Below are 24,535 nucleotides of genomic sequence, written 5' to 3'. Positions count from 1 at the left end.
AAGAAAATAACAGGAGGTGTTGTATGACCTGAAAGTTGTAATTAAAACAGCATGGTATTGACATAGAAACACACATAAATCAACAATACAAAGAGAACCTGGAAGCAAACTCATGCATCTACAACCAATTGATTTTTGATACAAGTCCTAAGAAAACATTGGAGGACCCACAGTGTTTTCAATAAATGGTGCAAGGAAAATTGAATATCCACCTAGATATCTCTCTCTCTCTCTCTCTCTCTCTCTCTCTCTCTCTCTCTCTCTCCTATCTCTTTACACTCTATCTAGTAAAAACCAACTCAAAACACATTAATAACTTAAAAATAAAAATGAAGCAACTAGAAACAACAGAGAGGAAATGCTTTAGAACATTGGAATGGGCAAGGAATTTTTGCACAAGATCCCCAAAGCACATGAAACAAAAGCAAAAATAAACAAATGGGATTACTTCAAACCAAAAAATTTCTACACTGCAAATAAAAGAATGAAGAGTTAAGAAACAGGCAACACAATGGAAGAAAATATTTGCAAAGTATACTTCTGACAATATTTTTACATACAGAGTATATAAGTAATAAAAAACTTCAATAGCAAAAAAACAAAAACCTGACTGAAAAGGGGGCAATAGAGCTAAACAGACATTTCTCAAAAGAAGACATACCAACATTTGAAAAAATGCTCAACATCACTTATCACCAAGAAAATGCATATCAAAAGCACAATTAGACATCACCTTACTCCAGTAAAAATGGCTACTATCAAAGAACATAACAAGTGCTGGGTGGCAAGGATGTGAAGTAAAGGAATCCTTGCTCACTGTGGAGGGGAATGTAAATTAGTATAGCTGATATGGAAAACAATGTTAAAGTTCCTAAATAATTAAAACTAGAACCACCACATTCAGCAATCCCACTCCTGGGTATAGATCTAAGGAAATGAAGTCAGTATGATGAAAAGACATCTGAACTCCCATGTTCCTTGCAGTTCTATTCATAACAGCTAAGAGATGAAAACAACCTTAGTGTCCACCAGGTGATGAATGGGTAAAGAAACTGTAGCATATATACATAATGGAATACAATTCAGACATGAAAATAATGAAATCCTTTCATCTGTGACAACATGGATGGAACGGGAGACTATTATGTTAAGTGAAATCAGTTAGGGAAAGATAGACAAGTCTCACTGTAATGTTGAATCTAAAGAAGTCAATCTCATAAAAATTGAGAGTAGAATGGTGGTTATCCAAGGCTGGAGAAAGTAGGATGGGGCAGGGAAGAATGGAGAGACATTGATCAATGGCTACAAAGTTATAGTAAGGTAGGAACAAGAAGTTCAGTGTGCTATTTGGCTGATAGGTTACCATAATATACTGTGTATTTCAATAAGCTGGAAAAATTTTTTTGAAAATTTTCCCCATAAAGAAATGGCAAATGTTTGAGGACATAGAAATCTTAATTTAAACATTATACAATATTTACATTTGTCAAAATGTTGCAAGTTGTCCTGATAATATATATGTACAATTTTCATGTTTTTTTTTCTGTGACAGTTTAATATAAATGAAAATAAAAATGAAAAAATATCTTTAAATGTTACAAGATTTCTGAGGTCATTCTATGTGTCCTTTTATTGTAATATTCTTTTGTATCTATCAGGAGATAGTTTTTTTTCCTCCCTATAGTTCTTGTACTTAGTTTTCAGTGCAATTGAGTATAGGATTCATTTTTTGTTAGATTTTTTTCTGGTGTAAAAGAAATTGATTTAATTGAAATATTAATCCTTTGTCTTGTCACTAATACTTTTTTGTTGTAGTTTGACACTGATATTTCAGAGTTTATCTATGATAAAAACTGGTGTTACCTTAACAACCACCGGAAATTAAAAAAAAAAAACAATTGAGAATAATACTCAAAGGAATATTGTATGTATAGTGCAAAATTTTGTGAACCATAGTCTGCTTCTTTTATTTTGGGCAGTTTAAAATAATAGAAATTTATTTTCTCTGTGTTCCCGAGAAAAGAAGTTCAAAGTGAGGTGTCGGCAGGGCCTTGGTCCCCATCAGACTGAGCAGACCCTCCCTTGCCTCTGCCCAGCTCTAGGGGTAGTCATCAGGCCGTGGGTTTTTTAGCTGGTAGCTCTATTTCTTTGTTTTCTGCTTTCAGCATCACATGGTGTACTCTCTGTGTCTCTGTCTTCAAATAGCTTTTTTTTTTATCTCCTTAAATGGGCATTGCTTATATTAGCCTACAGTTCACCCCCATGGCTTCATTTTAACTTGAATACAAAGTACTAAGTAAGGTCATATTCACAAGTGCTGTGGGTTGTGACTTCAACATACCTTTTTGGGTGAGACAATTCAACCCATAATAACAGATGTTTAGGTCTGATATGCTGGTGGGACAGGATATAATGGGACCTATTTCTACTAGGTAATTGGGACAGGAGTGGGGGCTAGGTGTGTGCCTGAGCAGGGGAGAGAGGGAAGCAGGATGGACTGGTCAGTGTGAGATCTGTCATATCCCCTGGTTCACTCAAAACAACAACATCAACAACAACAAAACAAACAAACAAAAAACAAAGAGTCTGAGGATTGGAGAAAGGATACAAGCTCTGCTTTCAGCCAACTCTGTGAGGCATAGGACATAGACAGGGGCTGCTCAGGGGTCAAGTGTTAAAGTGTGCAGGCAGGGAGAGAGAGAGAGAGAGAGAGAGAGAGAGAGAGAGAGAGAGACTTTCTTTGCCTTTTCAAGGAACACAATGCAGCTTTGGCACAAGGAGGGTCTCAAGGACATATACTGCAGCCTCAAGATCAAGGGTACTGGGAGATAGCAGAAATATTAATGGGGGCCATTGCCAATGGCAGAATAGGGCCCTTTCAAGATAGTTTTAGAGAAGATCAAGGGGAAAGTGCAAGTCCCAAATGTGGGGAGCTGCTCTGAATGACCCATACCTTCCGGTCCCAAAGCAGGAGGCTCTGAGCAATCACTACATTTCCTGGTGACTTGTACATTGCCCAGCTCAGATAGTAAAGGTGGGTCTTCAGGTGTAGGTGTCGCCCTTGGGTTGCGTTTCACTTACCTGATCCTTGTAACCCTGCCCCTTTTGGCCTTTTTTTTTTTTTTGGATAGAACTTTCTAAAGAACAAGAGTCCCCCAATAAAAGCCCACTTCCAAACGTGCTCTCTCTCTCTTGCCAGTCTCTCATGACTTTCTCTTGCTCTCCTCTTTGGGGAGCCCAAGGCTGAGAGTTGAGAAGCTATCCTGAAGCTTGTGTAAAGGTAATTTGTGTCTGGGTTTTATTTGGTGTCCCTGAAAATTACAAGTGACCTGAAGTTCAGCGCCCGTGCAGATCGGGGGCGGCACCCAAAGCCCCCCCAAATCATCATAATCTACTTTTGTGAATACACCCCCCACCACTTACACACAGAAGTGGTTTCTCAGGTCACCACATGGGAGGTTGATATCATTAATCATTGTATGAGGAAAAGGAAAAGGAGAACACTTGTTTGGAACCTAGAGTTTGAGGTTGTGCATTGTGCTAGGTTTTTGTTTTTGTTTTTTTTTTTTTGTCTGTGACCCACACAAGAAAAACTGTGACTTAATAAGAAAAACTTAGAGGAGGAAAAGTTTATTTTAGCTCAGATTTGCAGATTCAGTCCTTGGTTGGCCAACTCCATTGTTTTGGGGCCCAGGGTGACAGTCCCTGGCCAGGTTAATAAAGCTCTCATTGATTTGAACTTGAACGTAAGAGTGTTTTCTGAACATAACAATCAAGTCTTGTCTGGTGAGTACCTTACTGTGTTATCATTGGTCTTAAGACAAAGGCAAAGTCACTTTCAAGGGACAAATTGTACTTCATTATTTGACCTGTATCTACCCCCACTGTCTCCTCTGTCCCCACCGTGACCCTTGCATCCCACTCTCCAGCAATGCTGGACCTAAGGTTGCAAATTATTGTCTCTAGCACGTTAGACTCAGTGTTCCCCCAGCCTATCACTTTCTCCCCTCTGCTTCCTCTTTGCCTGGCCCATCCTGATTTACCCTTCAGGGATGTTATATGGCACTTGCTAGTACAAACCTTGCTCTTTTCCCCAGATCAGGTGAGTCCTGCTGCAGGTCCCACAGCCTCCTGCACTCATGTCACACCAGTGGATGTTCTGATCACTGGTGGGTAGCTGACTTCCCACCAGATTGTAAACTCCATGCAGGAAACTCCGTGTCTGCCTCACACCTGCAGCAGGGCAGCCCCTGGCATGGTGCCTGATGTGGCCAAGGCTTCTTCAGTATTTGTTGGCTGTCCTTCAGGCTAAGACAGATTCCTTCAACTTTAAAGGCAACAAAGTCCCGTTAAGTTAGAATTACTCTCCTGCTAAATCTTCCCAGAATTAGAATTCACTAGACTTACGCATTTAGCCCTAAATTTTGACATTCTAGTACCAAGGTCACACATGTAATTTTGTATCTACAAAAAATATTAGGGTACATGGAATGTGCTATTCTTTTCAGTGATACCAGTGACTCAAAACAAACATCCTTCTATTTTAATCCACATGATTCCATTGATGTGGGAAAAATAAATATGATGAACATTTTGTAAGGTATCGGGGTGGAAAAGGCGCATTTTTTAAGACTTTGCTTCAATTCTTCTACAGATGTTCACACCGTAAGTGATGGTTAATTGTTATGTGTCAAATTGGCTAGACCCTGATACCAAATAACAGTTCTAAATGTTGCTGCGAAGGTATTTTATGAGATGGACATCATCACCCTAGGTACATGTGTGACTGCACATATGGTGTGACGCTACATCCATGTTCAACCACAGAAATGTAAAGTTGTGCTGCAATTGTGTACAATGAATCAAAATTTATTATTCTGTCATATATACCTAGTTAAAATAAATTAATTAATTTTAAAAATACATTTAAAAATTTTAAAAAGTATTAAAATTTAAATCATTAGACCTTAAGTAAAGTAGATTACCCTCTGTTTTAGGCAGCTTTTTTGCTGCTGTGACTAAAGGACCTGATTAACACAATTGTAGGGGAGGAAAAGTTTATTTAGGTGCTCAGTTCCGGAGGTTTCAGTCCACAGGAGGCCAGCTCCATTCCTCAAGTCTTGAAGTGAGGTTGAACATTATGGCATAAGAGTGTGGCAGAGGGAAGCAGCTCACATGGTGATCAGAAAGCAGAGAGAGAGAGAGGTCTTCACTTGCCAGATACAAATATATACCCAAAGCCACATCCCAATTCCCATCTCCTCCAGCCACACCCTACCATTTCAGTTACTACTCAATTAATCCCTCAAGGGATTAATTCACTGATTGGGTTAAGGCTTTTGTAACACAATGATTTCTTCTCTGAACCTTCTTGCATTGTCTCACATGTGAGCTTTTGCGGGACACCTCACACTCAAACCATAATACCCTCCCTAATGTAATGAGCCTTGTACAGTCATTTGAAGGACTTAACAGAAAAATCTTGAGTCTCTAAAGACAAAAATTTCTTCCTCCAGAATATTCTGGACTCAAGACTATAACATTCTCCTCTTTCCAGGGATCCCAGTAGGTGGGCCTGCCCTGCAGATATCAGACTTATCAGTCCCCAGGACCATGTGAAATATATCTTTAAAATGAATCCCCCACCCAAACACACACACTTCTGTTTTCTTCTGCACAACCCAAACTGTTAAATAAAACCGAGGAGGCGCATTAAGAGATGTAGGAAGCTCATACCTGAGCTCAGATTGCTGGAACCTTCACTCTGCTGATGGTGTTTAATACAGCTACACCAACAGTTTTTATATGTGGACAAAAGAAAATATCCTCTGAACAAACACTTGCACACTGAGCAACACAACCATAGAAGGCACTACCAGCAGTCACACCACCTCTGGGAGGGAAGGAAACCCAACGTCACTTCCAAAGGCTCAGATCTCAGCATAGGTCCCAGGTCTAACTGTGCTTTAAAGTCTGAATTTTCCTGTAATTTTCTTATTTTATAAACACCCTTTCTCTTTATATATAGCTATATGCCCCCATATATATATATGTGTGTATGTATATATACACACACACACACACACACACACACACAACTTTTTTTTCCTTCTCAAAAATAAAATAGCCATCCCAATCAAGAGACTATCAGCAGAGACATGCAGGACAAAGGGAATAATATGCAGCAGGGACAGGGAGAGATTTTTCTTTTTAAGGGAGGAAAGTGATAAGACTGAGCATGAGGCAGCAGATAAACAGGCTTTTTGTGGCTTAAAAAATTGTTGTTATCTCATGTTGTTTTTGTAGTTCTGAAGATGATGCACAGGGTTTATGACAAGGGATTAGCATTGCTCTGGGATGGGACATTATGGACTCGGCCTTGGTAAAGGAGGAAAATTCTGAGGCTACATGAAGCTTGGGTTGGAACTGACTCAAGAGGGACTTGGGAAAGCAGAGGACAGCAAATAAACAGTCATTCAGAGGCTGGTTGAGGACACCAGTTCTATTTTTGAGAAATGGCAAGTCCTTCTCCCTTTGCATTGGAGCGTCTCTGCGGTCCTGGCTACTTGCTGGAATCATCTGGCTAATTTATTTTAAGCTTGACCCTGAACAAGGAGCCAGTACAAATATTCAGAGTCAGGAATCTGATCCTCCCTGTCAAAAACCCTGATATTACTTCTTGGGAAGTCAAAGTCCAGGAAGCCAGATAGGTAGGAGGTATGAGACCCTCACCCTATGCTTCAAGTGAGGGCTCCCCTGGCCTTGTCTCCCACACTGCTGATGTCCACCTCCCGGCAGAAGCAAGCCAGCAGCAGAGCTTCATGCAAACACACCCTGCTCCCATCTCTCTGCAACAAAAGGCACTGAGGTCAATGGGGAGCCAGGCCCACAGGTTCACTGAGCACATGCCTGGCCAGCATCACAACAGCAAGGACTCCAAGTTGGCCCAGTTGGAGGATCTCCCTCTGTCATCAAGGCCACACCTCTGGCAGCACCTGGAGACCCGAGAGTTCCAGGGGGAGGAGGAGGCCGTGCTGGAGGCCCAGGGGGAACCTAAGGCAGCCAGGCCCTTCTCTGCTGATGACGGAGGCAAGGCTCTAGACAACTTAGTATTTAATTTGAATAAAGAGTACAAAAATCCAACGTCATCCAAATATTATGAAGATTAAAATCTCACCATTTGATTTTATAAATCCTGAAGGAAAAAATAAGCTTGAAATAGTAAGCTACAAAAATAACGTTGAAACTACTCTTTAGATTTGAAGACCCTTTTATTGACTTTGGCAAGTTTTATGCCAAATGCAATGCTAGTAGCATTCACATTGCATGATTGATCATTTTACAGGTCTTTGTGTTTGGGATTGGACCCAGAGCTGCATGCATGCTAGGTAGGTAGGTGAGCTATACCTCAGTGCCTAACTTTTTTCTTCCCACTGAGTCAACACAGTTTATTACTGACCTGCACTTTCACTTTCACACAGACTATTTTAAAGAGCTACAACAACTGAAGGAGAGAGGGGGGACAGGTACCTCTCAGGAGCTAAGACCCCTAGGACAGCTTTCCTGGAACAGGGCAGGGGAAGGAGCATTAATTAGGCCGCCAATCTCCAGGCACCAGCTCTCCACCTGCACGCTCACAGCAAGCCAGCAGCTCCTCACACATGAATACACACACACACACACACACACACACACACACACACACACACACACTTAATAAAAATAGTATATCATCTTCACAAGGAATGAAAACTTGTCTGGAATATGTACAACAGAGGGCCTGGGGTGGACAGTGCTATGCTGGGACTCCCAGGGATGAGACAGGACAAGGCTGGAGTAGAGGGAGGACTGAAGGGCCAGGCCACTTTGACCTTGGCAGCCTGGATGCCCAGGATGGACAGTAGGGCAATATCTACCTGGTCAGGCAACACAGGCCCTTCCAGTCAACCCCCACCCACTGGCCTGTGCCCTAAGGTCTCCTTCCCACCATTCCTTCCTGAGGTAGGGAAGACCCCAGGGCTCCTACTGCTGTTCTCTATATTTCCCCTTTACATCTGGGGGAGTCCCCTGAATCCCTGTACCCAATGGACAGTAGCCCAGGGAAACGATGCCACAGGATGATCTTGTAGGAAGTGAGGCAGCTGAGGCCATAAATAGCTCTGAGGCAACTGTCTTGGGCCCAGATGGTCCCTCGGTCATGTTCATGGGAGCCAGGAGAGAGGAGGGAAAGGGACTAGCGGGGGGTGTTAAACTATAAGGGCCACCCTAGGTTTAGCATGGGGGTACTTCCTGCAGCAATAGCACCCTCCCTCCTAATTAGGACTGGCTTCTAGCCAGAGGCCTTTGGAAAATATTCACACTAGGAGTGGGGACTTGGTCCAGGCCAGAGGGGAGGAGGAAGTCCTGATCCTTGCTTCTTTATCCCAAGCAGCCTCTATTCCTAATTAGTCAAAAGTGGCCTCTAAATGGTTCTTGGGGGTAGAGATGGAAGGAATAGGTCCAGATGGGATGGAAAATGATGATCAACTCTGAGGTTACTAACATTAAAAAAAAAGGCAATATAGTCTTTTTCTAGGGAAGTGGGTCAAAAACTGTTCTAGCTTCTAAGAAAGCAGTCTTAGAGGCTAAGGGGTAGTAAGGATTCTACCAACCAGGTAGGGCCCTTCTGCTCCTAGCTGCCCCTACCCACTGCCAGCCTTCATAGGACAGATTTTAGGGAAAATCTGTAGACTTCAAGGCCAAGAGAACTGAGGTATGCAGGAAGGTGGCTGTCATAGAATCGTGGTAGATCTAGAAAACTAACTGCAGGGACCCAGGTATAGGCCCAAGCCAGTGATGGACGGTGGGTGTGGCCTGCATGTAATGGTTCTCCTGGTGGCAATGCTGGTTGGACACAGGGATGTGGTGGGGTGGGGTGGAGTGGGAGGGAGGGTGAGTGGGTGGTCAGTGTCTGGTCATTTCCAACTGAACAGCCAGACCAGCAGAATCATGCCAGCCACAGTCATGCCCATCAGGAAACAATGGTTGAAGCACTCCTGGCCCTTCTAGCTCTTCACTGCCACATTATTCTCATAGAGTTCCACAAAATGTCCCAGCTGCCATTCTCCTGGATCCAAGTCTCTAGGTGATCATTCAGGTAAATGGCCATCCAACTTGCGATCTGACTCACCAATACCTGCGTCTTCTTGTCTATGCATTCCACACACTATGTTCCCTGAAGGACAAAAAGGCTACAATGTGACCCCAGTTTACCTCATCCTGGAAGAGTTCATTCACTACCTGTTCAAAGCTCTGATGTCCCCAGAGTGATGTGGAGCTGGGATATCACGTCACTGAATGCCTTCCACCACCATAGTTCAAACTTGTCACCTGCCTCCCTTAGTGCTTGCTTCACTCCTGCCATGGGGTCACCTCAGGGGCATCCAAACTCCTGTTGTGGCCAGTGGCTCCACTCACCATGGGGCTGTCCATCAGATGCCAGGATGGGTTTCCATTGATGGCACTGGTGGGCTCCTCCTCTGATTCAGTCCCTTCTGGGGCTTCAATCTTATTCTCTTCCACATCACTAAACTGACTCCAGCTGTATTCTTTCTGGGAAAGCTTGTAGGACAGAAAGTCAATCACTAGCTCCTGGTTGCTCTGAGCCATTTTAAAAATAGAGATTGGCTCAGTCAGTCCAGTGTCCAAAACATCTGCTCACTCACTGTGTCTGATCTCTGCTTAATGATTCTCTTCTAAGATCCAAAGCCAAGATAAGGTTCTGAGAGGACCGGCTGTTCTTTGCTGAATTCCTCATCCAGACTCTACTCCACAGTGCCCGCCCACTGCTCCGGGTCTCCGCCTGTGCTGCCACCCACCAGTTGCACAGGTGTCCTCTCCAAGATGGACGAGGCATGTAAAGTTGCCACCGCCAACGCACTATGTTCCCCCCTAGACATGTTTCTCTGCAATGCTTTCTGGCTTTCTCTTGCAGCCTGATTTCTGGACTCAACAGGAGACTTTAAAAATGGTAAATGGCTAGTTTCCCCTTAATGGAAACACATGAGGATGATGGCAATGTTAAATTCAAATTTGTAACTTAAAAACAAACAGCATTGACAAAGATGTGACGATCAAACACATGTATGTACGCCTTTGGGTTTACTCATGCACAGTCTTGCTAATGAGGACCAGGACCAGAGCAGGCAGCAACTTCGCTGCAAATCTCTGAGCCAGCCTCAGCCTTGGTGCTCCTTACCCCAGCAGCTAGGCCAGAGGCCACATGAACTTCCCTTAAGCAGGAACAGCAGGTGCCTTGGGCAGTGTGGGACAACCCTTTTCTGAACATTATTCTGTTTTCAGGAACTTAGTTCAGACCTGCTAAAGGAATATGCTACAACACTTGACCTAAATAAAGGTTTTGAAGGTGGTAAATAAGAGAAACTAAAGATGAGTCAAAGCCAGAGAAAGAACATAGAGTTCTAAAACCTTTTACTCGTTTCCTTTTGCTGGCTGGTGTGAGAAGTTCTAGTTTGGTAACAAAAGAGGCAACTATTTGGTCAGTGAAAGGCCTGCAGCTTGAGAGATGCCAATGTTGTCCATCTCATGAGTTCTGATCCTTGGCGGAGTCTGTTGGGGGGCACAGCATGGGAAGTGGGCAGGAGTCAACCCCCCCCACAGACACTTGTCCATGGAAGAGACTTTGTGCCACGTCTGGAACAGCTGGGTGGGTACAAATACACCCACCAGAGGTGTCCTGAGAAAAAGTATCTGCTGCAAAATAATAATTATTAATAAAAACAAATCTGAGAGCGTTAGGAGGAGAGGAAGCAAGACCAGTTACCCAGGTTTGCCCTGGGATTCTCTTAAAGCCTCCTCCAATTTCTGTCTAAACTTGTCATACTTCTTCTGCACTTGCTGGATTTTGTCCTGTTCCTCCTTTTCCAAGATCCTTAGGAAGTTCTGGAACTCAGGGATGGAGAATGTGTCCCACTCCCTCCTCCAGTTTCATTCTCCTTTAGCACAAAGTTGAGGACATCTGTGTCTGGCCAGCAAGGAGGCACAGATAGAGGGAGCAGTCAGCAACAAAGCGTTTCTAGAAGAGCACTTGACCATCCTTGTGTATTTGCTTAAAAAGTGCAAACTTTGGGGGATTTTCCACAACCATAAACCTCTTGAGCAGCCTGTGATTGTGCTGCTGATGTGCAGCTACTAGATGACATCCAGTGGCATGTAGAAAGATGTCTGCTTGCCCATCATCACCCCAGGTTCACTTCCTTGATGGCATCCTTGATGGACTGGGGCCTGATCCCAGCAGGCACTGCCATGGACCGCAGAAGTTTCAAATGCACTTTGATGAAACCCGTGTAGGTGCCATGTTTGCTAAGCTTCATGTCCAGGCAGTTCTTCTCCAGGCTGTTGTGGCTGTTGATATGCTTGATCTCCTGCAGTGTAGGCAGAGGAGATTCCTGAGATTCCCTCCTCCACCATCTTACAGATGCTCTCTGACAGATGTCTGCTCTTCACATTTCTTAAAAAGGTCCTCTTGGCCGTGAAGAAGCAATCTTCCAACTCCTCCTCTAGGCTGCAGTACTTCTTACTGCTCATACTGCTCTCCACCCGCGTCTGGACCAGCTGGCTAGCTCGCTCAGCCCAGGGGCGCCATCTCCTCTGTTTTTGAAGAATTTGTTGAATAAATTCTCCAGAGCAGCTGCACAATTTTACATCCCCACCAGCAATGTATGGGAGTTCTAATTCCTCCGCATTCTTTCTTACCAATATTTTTTTCCATTTTTAAAAGCTAAAATCAAACTGGTATACAACTAGTATTTTGGAAAGCCTTCCTTGAAACTTTTTAAGATCTGTAGAGGATGACTGATGACGCTGAACATCTTTTCATGGACACGGGGCCAATGGGGCCATTTATACATCTCCTTTGGAGAAATATTCATTGAGCTCCTTTGCACATTTTAATTGGGCTTTTTGTCTTTATCACTTAGTTGTGAGAATTCTTTATACATTTCTACATATTAATACTCTTACAAACTGATATGCAAATGTTTTCTCCCATTTGTAGGTTGTTTATTAACTTTTCAGATAGTGTTTGTTGATACATACATGCTTTTTATTCATCTATTCTTGCTTCTGTTGTGAGTTTTTTTTTTTCTGTTTTGTTATTGTTGTTTGTTTTGTTTTGGTCATAGCCACAGAACCACAGCTAAATCCACCTTCATGAAGATTACTCTTACATTCTAGGAGTTTCATAGTCTTAGCTCTCATATTTAAATCTTTCAGTAATTTATGTGTTACTGTTTGTATGTCTTCTTTTGAGAAATATCTATTTCAGGACCCTTGCCCATTTCTTAATGGGATTATCTATTTTCTTTCAATAGAGTTTGTGTTCCTTAAATATACTGGATATTAATCTCTTATCAAATGCATGACTTGCTAACAAAGAATATTTGTGTATTTTATTTTTCTTTATTTCTTTCATCAGTGCTTTATATTTCTTGCTCCTATAGATCTTTGATGTATTTTTGTTAGATTTATTCCAAAATATTACATTTTAGGGGGATGAGAATAAAAATGACATTGTGTTTTTAATATAAAATTCCACATTCTCATTGTTAGAGTGCAGGAAATCAATTGACTCATGTATATTAGCTTGAATCATACAAACTTCCTATAACTATTTGCTAGTTATGGAGTTATTTTGTGAACTTTTTTTGGTTTACTACTTAGAGGACCATGTCAGCATCAGACACAGTTTTATTTCCACTTTTCCAATCTATCACTATTTGATTTTCCCCTCTTATCACATTAGCCATGATTCTAGTACTATGTTGAAAAGCGGAGATGATAAGCAACATGCTTGCCTTGTTTATGATTTTAGGAAGAATGTATCAAGTTTCCCACCATTAAGTATATAAGCTGTAGGTTATTTGGTAGCTGTTCTTTCTGAAGTTGAAGTTCTTCCTATCTATATCCAACTTACCAAGGGTTTTTTTTTTTTTCATGAATGTGTACTGGATTTTGTCAAGCGATTTTCTCTGCATTTAATGATTTGATCATGTGATTTTTTTTCTTTAGGTTGTGATGTGAAGGATTTTACATTATTGATTTTTGAATGTTAAACCAGCCTCATATATCACTTGGATAGATTTCACTTGGTCATGGTTTATAATTCTTTTTATACATGATTGTATTTCATTTGCTAATATTTTTGGTTGAGAATTTTTACATCTGTATTCATGAAAGATATTTGACTGTACTTTTCTTGTAATGTCTTTATTGGGTTTTGGTATTCTGGTAATTCTGTTCTCATAGGATGAAATAAGAAGTATTCCCTCTTCTTCTTTATTCCAAAGAGGTTCTACAGAATTGGTATCATTTTCTCCTTAAATGTTGGTAGAATATACCCAAATATACTATTTGGGTTTGGTACTTTCTCTTTTGGAAGGTTACTTATTGACTCAAGTTCCTTGATTGGTACAGGCCTATTCTGATCATCTATTTTTTCCTGGGTGCACTTGTGAGATTTTTTTTTCTTCCAAGGAATTGGTCTCTTGCATCTAGATTATCAAACTGATGATAATATAGTTGTTCACAATATTATTTTATTCCTGATGTAAGTATTTATGTCATTTCTCTCTATCTCTTCCTTTCTCTCTCTTAGTCTGACTAGAGGCATCTTAATTTCATAGATCTTTTCAAAGAAGCAGCTTTCAGTTTCACTGGTTTTCTTTATTGATTTCCTGTTTCAATTACGTTGATTTCTATTCTCATTCTATTATTTATCTAATTCTATTTAATTTAAATTTAATTTACTCTTCTTTTTATAACTTGATAAAATAGAAGTTCGGAGATATGATATTGATTTCCTAAAAGGAATTAAGTACATTCGACAATGTCGTCTACCTTCAGAAATCTTTTGATATCTGTTACTCAATGAAATGTCATCATATATAAATAAAGAAATATTTAGGCTTTGTACTCTGTAAAAAAAAAATAGAAGTTCGGACAATCATCTTTAGATCTTTCTTACTTTTTAATACATGCATTTAATGCCATAAGTTTTTCTCTAGGTAACTGCTTTTGTTGCATCCTGGTAATTTTTATAAAATGTACTTTCCTTTTCATTGAGTTCAAAGTAATTTTAAGGATTATTTGAGAATTGAAAAATCAACCCTTTTATTATTATGTGATGAGAAAGGGCAAAAAAGAACATGATAATTATTTCTGGAATTTTTCATTAAATATTGTAGGACTGTGGTTTAGTGGAAGTAACTGAAATCAGGAAAAATGAGAACATGGATAAGTGGGACTATTGTGTCTCAAAACTATAAAACACTGATTAAAGAAACAAAAGATGTAAGAAATGGAAATGCATACTATGGTCTGGACTGGAAGACTCAATATTGTTAAGATGTTGACTCTTCAAAAACTTCTCTCAGGATTCAGCGAAATTCCAATCATAATTCCAACAAGATTCTTTTGTGTACAAATTGATGATCTTACTATAGAATTTATGCGTGAAGGCAAAGCTAGAAATTAAAATCAGTTTTGAAAGAGAAGAACAAAATAGAAAGTTTCACATTTCTTATTTCTAGTCTGTTAAGTGACAATGACCAAGTAAGTGTGATATTAAAGAAAAGATAGAAACATATATCACTGTTGAGAGTCATAGTAGCATAAAATGCAGAACTAGATTCACTCTTATATCTGCCATTGATTTTTAATACTGTAAGCAAGGCAAATCAGTAGAATATAGCCTTCAACAAATGATGCTGGAAAAATCAGATTTCTCATGCTAAAGAAACAAAACAACAACAACAACAAAGCCCTTTACTCCATTCCTCTCATTCTCTAAAATAATTAACTTAAAATGCATCATAGACCTTGTTATTTGTGTGAGTATGAGGAGAGTTCCCATGACATCTTTCTATGGAGTCATAAAAGTCCCAGAGACAGGTGCAGTGGCACACACCTGTAATCCCAGCGTCTTGGGAGGCTAAGGCATGAAGATTGTGAGTTCAAAGCCAGCCTCAGCAACTTAGTGAGGCACTAAGCAACTAAATGAGACTGTATCTCTAAATAAAATTCCAAAAAAAGGGCTGGGGATATGGCTCAGTGGTTGAGTGTCCCTGAGTTCAATCCCAGTACCAAAATAAAATAAAAAGTCCCAGAACAAAAATTAAGGAGCAGGTGGAGAAGGATTGAAGGAAGGTGATGTCAAGTTGCAACCACTCAAGCTGGTTGAAGCCAGTGCAGAGCTGGCTCCTGCAGCTGTGGCTGAAAGAAGAGACGAGACTGATGAACCTAAAATGGTGTATCAAAATATGTATTTCTCAGTGAATGTGCTCTTCTGCCAGGGATGTAACAACTGTTTCACTGATTTGGAAATTGGAAATATAGTACAGTCTCTTTCTCTGTATTTTGTTTTTTGGCTAAACCAATGCACAAAAAGCAGAGGCGATTAATACTGATACCAAGGAAAAGGTTGTTTGTACACAACTAGAGTGGGGAGGACTGAGTCTGAAAACCTGGGGTAATTTTTGGGTATCACATCCTATTTTCATGTCCAGAAATAAATGTTAATATGATCTATAACAACCCAATAAAGGCAAGACTATAGAGGATGCATATTCCTTAGGAATGAAGTTTGCACAGTATCACCATGCACAGAACTTAATTTAGTTGGCGACTTCCAATTTCTGGGGCCATATGGAGCAGGCAGTTGACGAAGGGAATATAAATGATGGTATGGCCTTGTAATCAATTTCAGGAACATAGAACATGACATTAGGAAGTCATCTGATATATATGAAGAGTATTTGGGATGGTGTTAATGATGGGTGCTACAAAGGTTTTCCTAGAGAGGTAAGGAGGCAAAAGTAACTAAATAATGTGGAATCTGAGCTTCTTTTTCTAACTTGACCTGAGAAAGTATTGGACATGATGTGGAGGTGTTCATCTTTTTTTTTTTTATTCCTGTCCTTTCCTTATATAGGCATATATGAGCAGGCTGCACCAGCACAGAACTCCTGCCCATTCCCCAAGCAGCCAGTGATTAAGCATCCATCCCTGAGCTTGTTTCCATCCTCAGTGTTCCCCAAAGTATAGTCAGGTGTGATCAATGGCTATAATCACTCACTGCGGCAGGACTCTGAGAGAATTGTCTTAATGAGGTCCTGATTAATTACTTTGTTTATAATTAGTTATCCCAGGATCTGAAGTCCATCGGGAGCCGGTTCCCTAAGGTGCAGCAATGAGTAGCAAGAGATATGAGCTGGGGTGGTGTAGATACAGATTATGACTATAGAGGTTTTTACTTCACATGCCCACAATGAATGAGGGGAGATGGATCTCAGGTCAGAGGTCACTCTTAGAAATCCTAGGTAAATCAAGAAGGGTGTGCTTATTTCACCTGTAGTGTCTTTTCATTTTGAAGGTATAGTTTTTCCAGGTTATGCATACTCTAGGATGTTTTTTTTTTTAATGGGATGGCTTATCTGTTCTATAACCCTCTGCCTCTCACATCTTCCCAACATTCTATAAGTATTTTGTCTAATGTCTGCAAGTTGAATTGTTAATGATAACATTCATAAATATCAATGTGTAGTATATCTTATGACACAATGACAAGATTATATCATTTCAACATAATGACAGCTCTGTGAGCTAGGTAGGCTTTAATGCAATAGGCTTTAAATGCAATTGCTTTCTTTTCAAATCATCTGTAAAGAATTAACATTTTTTGGACAGCCCCCCTCTGAAGACATTGTGATTAAATTTTTCTGAGAGGATCCAGTAATCTGCAATTTAAAGAAAATGTTTGTCCTTCCTATTTCTGTTCAACCAATCTACCAAAGCATTGACTCTCTGTGGGTATTAAGGAAAAATATAAAACCTGAACCATGAAGTCAGAATAAGTATTTTAACAATTTGCCCAAGTGAGCTGCATGGACACTAAAGTCTAGAAGCACTGCCATCACTGATTCCTATGTGCACCCCACACTGAGAATTCCTGATTTTAAGGGTCAGGGAGACATGAAGGTTAATCCATCCTCAGCACAGCAGCTGAAAGTGATGCCTCTTGTTTGTGACTCCTAGTCACACTCTTGACATTTGGGATGGAATTTCCTCAGTTACAAGGAAAGAAAAATTGTGAGAAACCAGGTATATGATTTGCAGTAGAGATTTTCTTCCCATTGCAATGTCAGCAGATAATGTTCAAGTGTAAAAACTGCTAATGCAGCAGAATTAAACACCACTAGCAGGGTGAAGATCCCAGTGGTTGGCTTCCATTATGTCTTTTTAGTTAAGGAGCTCCTTACATCTCTTAATGCCCCTCCTCTGATTTATTTGTCAGATTTGGGTACAATGGGCTATATAAGAGTCAGAATTTTCCAGAAATCAGAACCAGACCATTTACACAGATAAATATTTGTAGACAAAGAGGAAGGGGTAGAGAAGAACTGGGATAAAGAGTGAGAAAGAGGGGCTGGGGATGTGGCTCAAGCGGTGGCGCGCTCGTCTGGCATGCGTGCGGCCCGGGTTCGATCCTCAGCACCACATACAAACAAGGATGTTGTGTCCGCCGAAAACTAAAAAAATAAATAAATATTTAAAAAAAAGAGTGAGAAAGAGATTCATTTTAAGAAATTAACTGTCATGATCATGGGACTGGCAGGTCTGAAATCTACAGGGCAGGTCAGTAGAGAGGCTGCCCAGTAGTGTTGATGCTACCATCTTGGGTCTGAAGACAAACTGGAGTAGAACCCTTTTCTCATCAGCAGACTTTCCTTTTAAGGCAAGACCCACCCCCCCATGAAGGGCAATTTGTTTTATTGATTTGAATGATAATCATATTACAGTGCCTTCCCAGTACCATCTAGATTGGTGTTTGACCAAAGCAAGGTGATATGGTTTGGATCTGGAATGGACACCAGTCTCATGTGTTCATAGGTGGGGCTTTGGGGAAGTGATTGGATCTAAGGCCTCTGACTTCATCAGTGGATTAATCCATTGAGGGTTGAATGGACCACAGGGAGGTGGGACCTAGATGGAGGAAGCAGGTCACTGGAGACAAGCCCTGGAAGAAGTTTATCTCTGGGCCCTTCCCTCCCTCCTTACTCTCTTTCTGCATCCTGGCTGCCATGAGCTGAGCAGCTTTCCTCCACCACACCCTTACATCATTTTGATCTGCCTCACCTCAGGCCTAGAGCAACAGAGCCAGACATCCATGGATGGAAACCCCAAACTGTGAACCCAAAGAAACTTTCCACCTTTAAATTGCTTATGTCAGGGATTTGGGTCATAGTGATGAAAATCGAACTAAGCCTTACACATTAGGTACCAGGGCCTAGCGGAGTTGATTGTGTATCAAGTAGTCTGGGCCCATGTCGCTGGAATGGACTTATCCTGTCCTTTGGTCTTATCTGGAGAAGTGACAGACTGTTAAGAGTGAGTGTCAAAAGACCCTTTCCCAGGTTGGTCAGCTCTTCCCTAGAGGAAGTGTTGGGGATTGAGAGTGGGTTCTTCTTCCCTGTCTTTAGTCCAGATTTTTGGGGACATACTCACCGTGTTCTGCTCTGTACCCAGTGGGAGGAGCAGCACTGAGGGGAGGAACAAGAGCTCCAGACCCAGCAGATCCACACATCTGGGTCTCCCAGCTTCGTTCCTGTAGATGGCACTGCTTCTATGGGACAGGTGGAGGCAGATCAGCATCTTCCTTTGTTTTGGCCAAATGGAGATTGAATTTATTTATTTTTCTTTTTATATTGTCTTTTCTTATTTGTGATGTTGGTGAGTGCCCCTATCCAGTCAGCAGAGACTCTAGATTTTTGGGCCCCGGGGATAAAAAAAAAAGTCATCCCCAATGCTTGCTCCCCTGCTGAAACTCCCAAGGGTCCCCAGCCAACTGACCCTGGGCCCCTCACTGAGGTGCTGACCATGTCCCCTGCATAATTAGAGGCTATGACCAGCCTGGGTCTGTGGTATCCCAGCTTCCAGTGTCTCTTCAGTCCCCTCTTGGACTCCCCACCTTTCTTCCCTGTTCCCCCTGTGCCAGGCCCCTTCAGCAAGTCCTCCTAAGGGCATGGAGCCCCCACCTTCCCAGACCACCCTCAAGAAGCTCCTGGGCTTCAGGGCAGGTCACTGGGGCATAGTCAGGGCTGGAGTGAGAGTCCAGAGAGGAGGGCCTCTGAGCCTCACTCTGGAGGCCCACCCTATGGTTAATATCCCCCTCCCTAGTTTTGCATTCAAAGAGGCAGCAGCTGGAGTCCAGCTCACTGGAGAAATGTGAAGGACATGGGGCAAATTCCTTCAATGGAAAGCCCCTGGAATCTGGGTCAACAGAAGGAAAGGTGAGGGGTGGAGGGAGTCCACAGCTTGAGGGCATGGGGAAACTGAGTTGTGTGGTGTGGCTGCTGTCCTGTGGATACCCAGGTGTGGCCGAGGGATGGGCAGCAGGAGGGCTGGGCCCTGATCCCTCAGGGTATCACTAGATGCAGCTAGGGCAGGAGGGGCTCAGGAGGGCCCAGGAGGGTGAGCCCCAGGGGAGTGCAAGCCCCTCCTCCAGGTCCCAAGGCCTCCACAGCCACCCCATATGGCACAGGAAACATAATCGGCAGCTGCAGGACACAAGGACACATGTGCACAGAACTTTCCATATACTGGCTGAATAATGAACCACAAAAGAGCTTTAATAACATTCAAAGTATGGTGTGGATGGGCAGTGTGTGTGTGATGTGTGCATGTCATGTGTGTGCTGTGTTTGTGTGTGGATAGTTGGGTGCTGTGCATGTTATGTGTGGTTTGTACAGCACAGTTTGGACAGGATGGTGTGTTTCTTGGCATTTGAGTTGTCATACTGTGTGTTGAGTGGGGATATGTGACTATGTGTGTTGGGTTGTGTGATGTGCAAGGAGGTGTGTGTGCATCTGGTATGTGTGTGTGTAGTTTTGTCCGTCAATTCTAGTGTGATTGTTCCTTTGCAGAGCCAGACCCTCAGGGTCAAGGTGCCACCTACCCTGTGTTGGTGAGTGGCAGTTATGTTAATGATAGTGATCCCTTTGTCCACAGAACAGCCTGTGGCAGACAAGGGACTCCTGAGATTGATATATAAGGCAAGGCCCAAGTGTCCATCATAAAATTCCTGTGTCAAGATGGCAGGTGGCTAGCGGGCCTGGTGCCCAGCAGGATCGTGGTTTTCCGTGGCCTCATGGAGGAATTCATCAATTTTCTCTGGGTTATTGTCTCCAAATATGCTACAAGCCCAACAAGCCAGTAGGAAGCATTTGGGAAGCAAGTTGGTAACTGGACCAGCACACAACCCAGCCTCAAGCTCACATGCCTTGGGCTCAATAATGCAGAAGAAGCAATCGAAGAAACTCTGCTCACTTGGCCACTTCTAGAAATTGTCAAGTACTTGAAAGGGGAAGAGGAGGTGTTTATCCAGTAAGGCAGGATGAGTCCATGAAATGTGCACTGCAATGTGAAGTGGAAATCCTGTTTCAGACCAAGGGAGGAAACACTTCTGTGATGAGGAGTGAAGGTGAAGGAGCTGAGAAGCTGGACAAAGTGGACAGGGCCATGATTGGTGCAGCTTCACAGAAGGTCACAGGGAGGAGGAACAGACCCTCCTGTCAGATGAACTCAGGCCAAAGCACCCCAGCTCTGCACATTTTTGGTTCTGAGGTTTTGACCGTGGATTGTATGCATTGGCCCTTAGGTATGTGTTTATGGAGTACTCTGTGTGCATTCATTATTTGGGTCTTCAGGGAACGTCTGTCTGCTAGATGCTAGACGGTGGTCCTTTCCCCACAGGGCTCTGCCCTGGCCATTTGCCCTGTGCCTCCAGAGCCCTGCACTGCTGTCTGCCACTCCCTATGGCTCTCTCCCAGCATCCCTGGAGCATTCTTCTCCAGGGCTCCATCCCTCAGCAGTGCCCTGGCCAGGCCTGTGTGCCACGCTCAACCAGAACACAGCCAAAGAGCTGGCACCATCACCCTCCTAGCCAGGTTGGGCCTCCCTGGGCTTCTGCACCAGCTCCCAGCCCAAGGAGTGGGACTGAGCCTCCTTATGGGTGTTCTGGAGGCTATGGGGGAGCCAGACAGTGGAAGTTGGAGGGGGAGAGGGAGAGAATGTGAGCGCAGAGCAAGTGGGGGCTGGGGGACAGGAAATGCAGGCTGCTGGGGAGGAGGCTTCCAGTGAGGGTGCTGACTTCAGGGTGTGAAGGCAGGAGGAGCTTCCAGCTCCACCCTGCTGGTAAGACTTTGGAAGAACAGAGCTTTCCTATGTTGACAGCACCTTTTCTGCCCTGAGTCTGACAGGATGCTCGACACACCTCATGTCATGAACCATCTGCCTCCAGTCTGTAAGGGAACAGTGATCGCCTCAGTTTCCAAATGGCAAAGGATGCTCAAGGGGTTTATGTGACTTTGCCAGTGGTACCTAAGCAACAAGGGGCAGGGCATATACCAGAACCCAGGCCCATCTGCCCCTGGGCCCATACTCTGTGTGGTACTAGCAGCACCCTCCAGGGGAGGACACAGTCAGGAGCTGGTCAAGGAGGGGCCAGGTCCTGTCCTCTTGCCTGTGAGGATGTTCTTCCTGGGTGTTCCAGTGAGATGACAGATGCTGTCTATCAAGCAGTTGTCCCCGCGGGAGCACTGTGAATTGATGGGGTCATTCAGACTTGGACATATCTAGATTTAAGTCAATTCTAGGAGCACATAGAAGCCTGTTTCTACAGAGCAGGGTAAAGCACAAGGCCAAGTTGTCAAGATGAAAACCAAAGCCTAGACCAAGTCCAGGGTTGAGCTGAGCCAGGTCAAGACAAAACCAAATACCAAGATAAAGGCCAGGGCAACCCTGTCCTAGACACACCTGAGCCGAGCTCAGCTGACAGCGGACAGGCAGCAGGACCAGGCGTGCTGAGGCAGGGCCAGGTGTGGTGGTGCTGGGTACTTGCTCCCTCCACAGGCAGGTCTGGATCATCCTGGACCCTGATGCTGGCTCTTGGCACATCAGTGTGTGGATCTTTAAATATATATATATATTTGTTGATGTGTGATACCTGAAAGGGAACCCAGAGGCACTCTGCCAGACATTTTTTTTCTTTTTAATTTCAACACAGGATCTCACAAAGTCATCCAGGAAGGCCACAAACATGTAATCCTCCTGCCTCAGCCTCCTGGTACCTGGCATTAAGGTGTGGCCACTGCACCAGGCTCTATGAATGTTTTGACCTGGTGACCACACTCAATGGAAGACTTGTGCACACTGCAGGGTGAGTTCCCACATCTCTTCTGGAGTGATCTACTGGCAGATTCTGGGAGTCTCCTGAGTTTCTAGAAGGCAGTCAGGGGTGGGATAATTTTAGTGTTTGGCAGGGAATGCGGCTACAGAATATACCCCTGACTAGGGCTGAGACGATGGGTTCAGTCCATGGATGAAAGGGACAGATTGATGGGGACCTTAACTAGAAAAGAGGATCTGACTCACATGGTTTGAGGAATGACACGGACCTGAAAAGTGCATCTTTCTGCCCCTGCGGGGAAGAATAGGTTGTAGGGAAAGATAAATAAAAACATATGCCATCCTCCAGATGCAAAGGCAGTGTTGGCTCTTTGGAAAGTCCAGACTACAGATGTCCCCTGCCATCTGCGACAATGGCCTTGCTCAACCCTGCAGAGTGGAAAGAAGGTGAAGGCCTCGTCCAGCCCTGATCAGAGGTGGAGTGGAGGCATCTGCTAAGTTCCTTCCAGGTCAGCTTCAGCAGCAGAATGTGTAAGGCCTCCTTCTTCCTGCTCACAGACTGCAGAGATGCCCGCCTGGCGCCAGGGCTGAGGTCTCCTGTGTGTCTCCATGCAGGCCACCGCTTCCTCCTGCTCTCACCTTCTCCACCTTCCCCAAGGTTTCCACAGTGATGTGTGCTGTTTTGTAACACAATAAAGTAGAGTTTAATAGCAGATAGAATGTTTTCCCACAGACCCTGAGTGTGAGTTAGCAGCCTGGGTCACCTGGTCACTGTTGTGATGCCTCATTGACCCCACAGCTGGGCCTCCTGGGAGCCTGCCTCTGATCTCAGATGGTCTCCCACCTAAAACTGCAGAATCCACACTTTTGATGGGGGGAGGATGAGGCAGAGGAGATGAGGGACCCCTTAGCTCTCCCACTGGAGGAAGGGTCTGGATTTTGGGACCACACTTGGGTGCAAGTACCCCAAGAGCAAATGAGGAGAGGTTCAGGGCTCAGATAACAAAATTCTCCATGCATGTAGCATCAGGAGGGTGGGGAATAAGGTAGATCTGAGCACCTGTTTTGAGCCCCTCATCCTCACAGATGTCCCCAGTGACCTTCATGGTGGGCAGCCCCAGAGCTCTGGAGAGAAGAGGAGGCCCATAAGGTGAAAAGGGGTCCTGGTAACTTGGACATGATAGTGACTGCATCCAGGGAACCTGGAATCTGGGGCTGGGCAGATGCTGACCAGGGCCCCTTCTCCACTGCAAGCCCTCCTGGTGCTTCACCTGATGGACTCCAGGCAAGTGCTTCACGACTCCAGGTAAAAGCTTAGCCTGGGAACCACTCTTTCTAAGCCTGTTTTGTTGCTCAATTTTGGCTCAGAAAGGGTCTTTTGACACTGACTCTTAACAGTCTGTCACTTCTCCTCTGATGAGGGGCCAGATCAGACCAAAGGACAGGACAAGTCTGTTCCAGCGACATGGGCCCAGACTACTTGATACACAATCAGTAATGTCTTCAGAAAAGGTTATTCAGAGACAGGGGAATTGTCAAATGAAGATGGGCAGGTGCCAACCCTACCCAAAGCAGGCATTGTCAAGGCTTCAGAGCAGTTTCCCAAGTTTTCCACTAGGTGGACGCAGTGAGCATCTTTGCAGGTTGGCTCTTTTCACTCACAAGCTCAGGGTGCCCTTGAGGGGATCTCAATAAAGGGCCAGAAGACAGGGAGCCCCACCTCCCTCAAGACTGCAGGATGGACAAGATGGAGACACTGAGACAAGGCCCAATAAAAATCAGAAAATTTCAAAGAAATTCCATATTGTTCTTTTCTCAATCCCTGCCATTTCCTACCAACATCCCAGCTCCCTGCAGTCAATCCCATGCCCAGGATGGAAGCTTTGGCCAGATCAAAGCCCTGGCCCAGGAAGGAATGTAGGGCTGGAGGGAACTGATCATGTCCCCAGCAGGGTCCCTTGGGCCTACACAACTGCATCTCCCAGCTTTGTTCCTGTGGATGGCAGTGCTTCTGTAGGACAGAAGAGGAAGATCAGATTCTCCCTCTGTCTCCTGACTTCCTTCCTGCAGATGGAAGGACAGGCAGAGGCAGATCAGCTTCATGCTCCATTTTGGCCAAATTGTGATTCAATTCATTTTTCTGTTTTATATTGTCTTCTCTGACACTGGTGAATGCCCCAATCAATCAGCAGGGACTCCAGATTCTTGGGTCCAGAAGTAAAAAAGTTCCTCCCCAGTGCCTGCTCCACTTCTAGGGCTCCCAAGGGTCCCCAGTCTACAGACCCTGGGCCCC

The 24,535-nt window shown here is 43.7% G+C and overlaps 2 pseudogenes; both read right to left on the bottom strand.

Moving 5' to 3' along the window:
• Positions 1–8,954: 8,954 nt before the first annotated feature.
• LOC144255950 (bcl-2-like protein 1 pseudogene) lies at positions 8,955–9,660 on the bottom strand (annotated as a pseudogene).
• Positions 9,661–10,818: 1,158 nt separating this feature from the next.
• LOC144256149 (ras association domain-containing protein 5 pseudogene) overlaps positions 10,819–24,535 on the bottom strand; it is a 37,880-nt pseudogene continuing 24,163 nt past the window's right edge.

The sequence above is a fragment of the Urocitellus parryii genome, chromosome 7 (genome assembly GCF_045843805.1).
Source record: "Urocitellus parryii isolate mUroPar1 chromosome 7, mUroPar1.hap1, whole genome shotgun sequence".
Taxonomy (NCBI): domain Eukaryota; kingdom Metazoa; phylum Chordata; class Mammalia; order Rodentia; family Sciuridae; genus Urocitellus; species Urocitellus parryii.
This window is presented reverse-complemented; position numbering and strand designations above follow the sequence as displayed.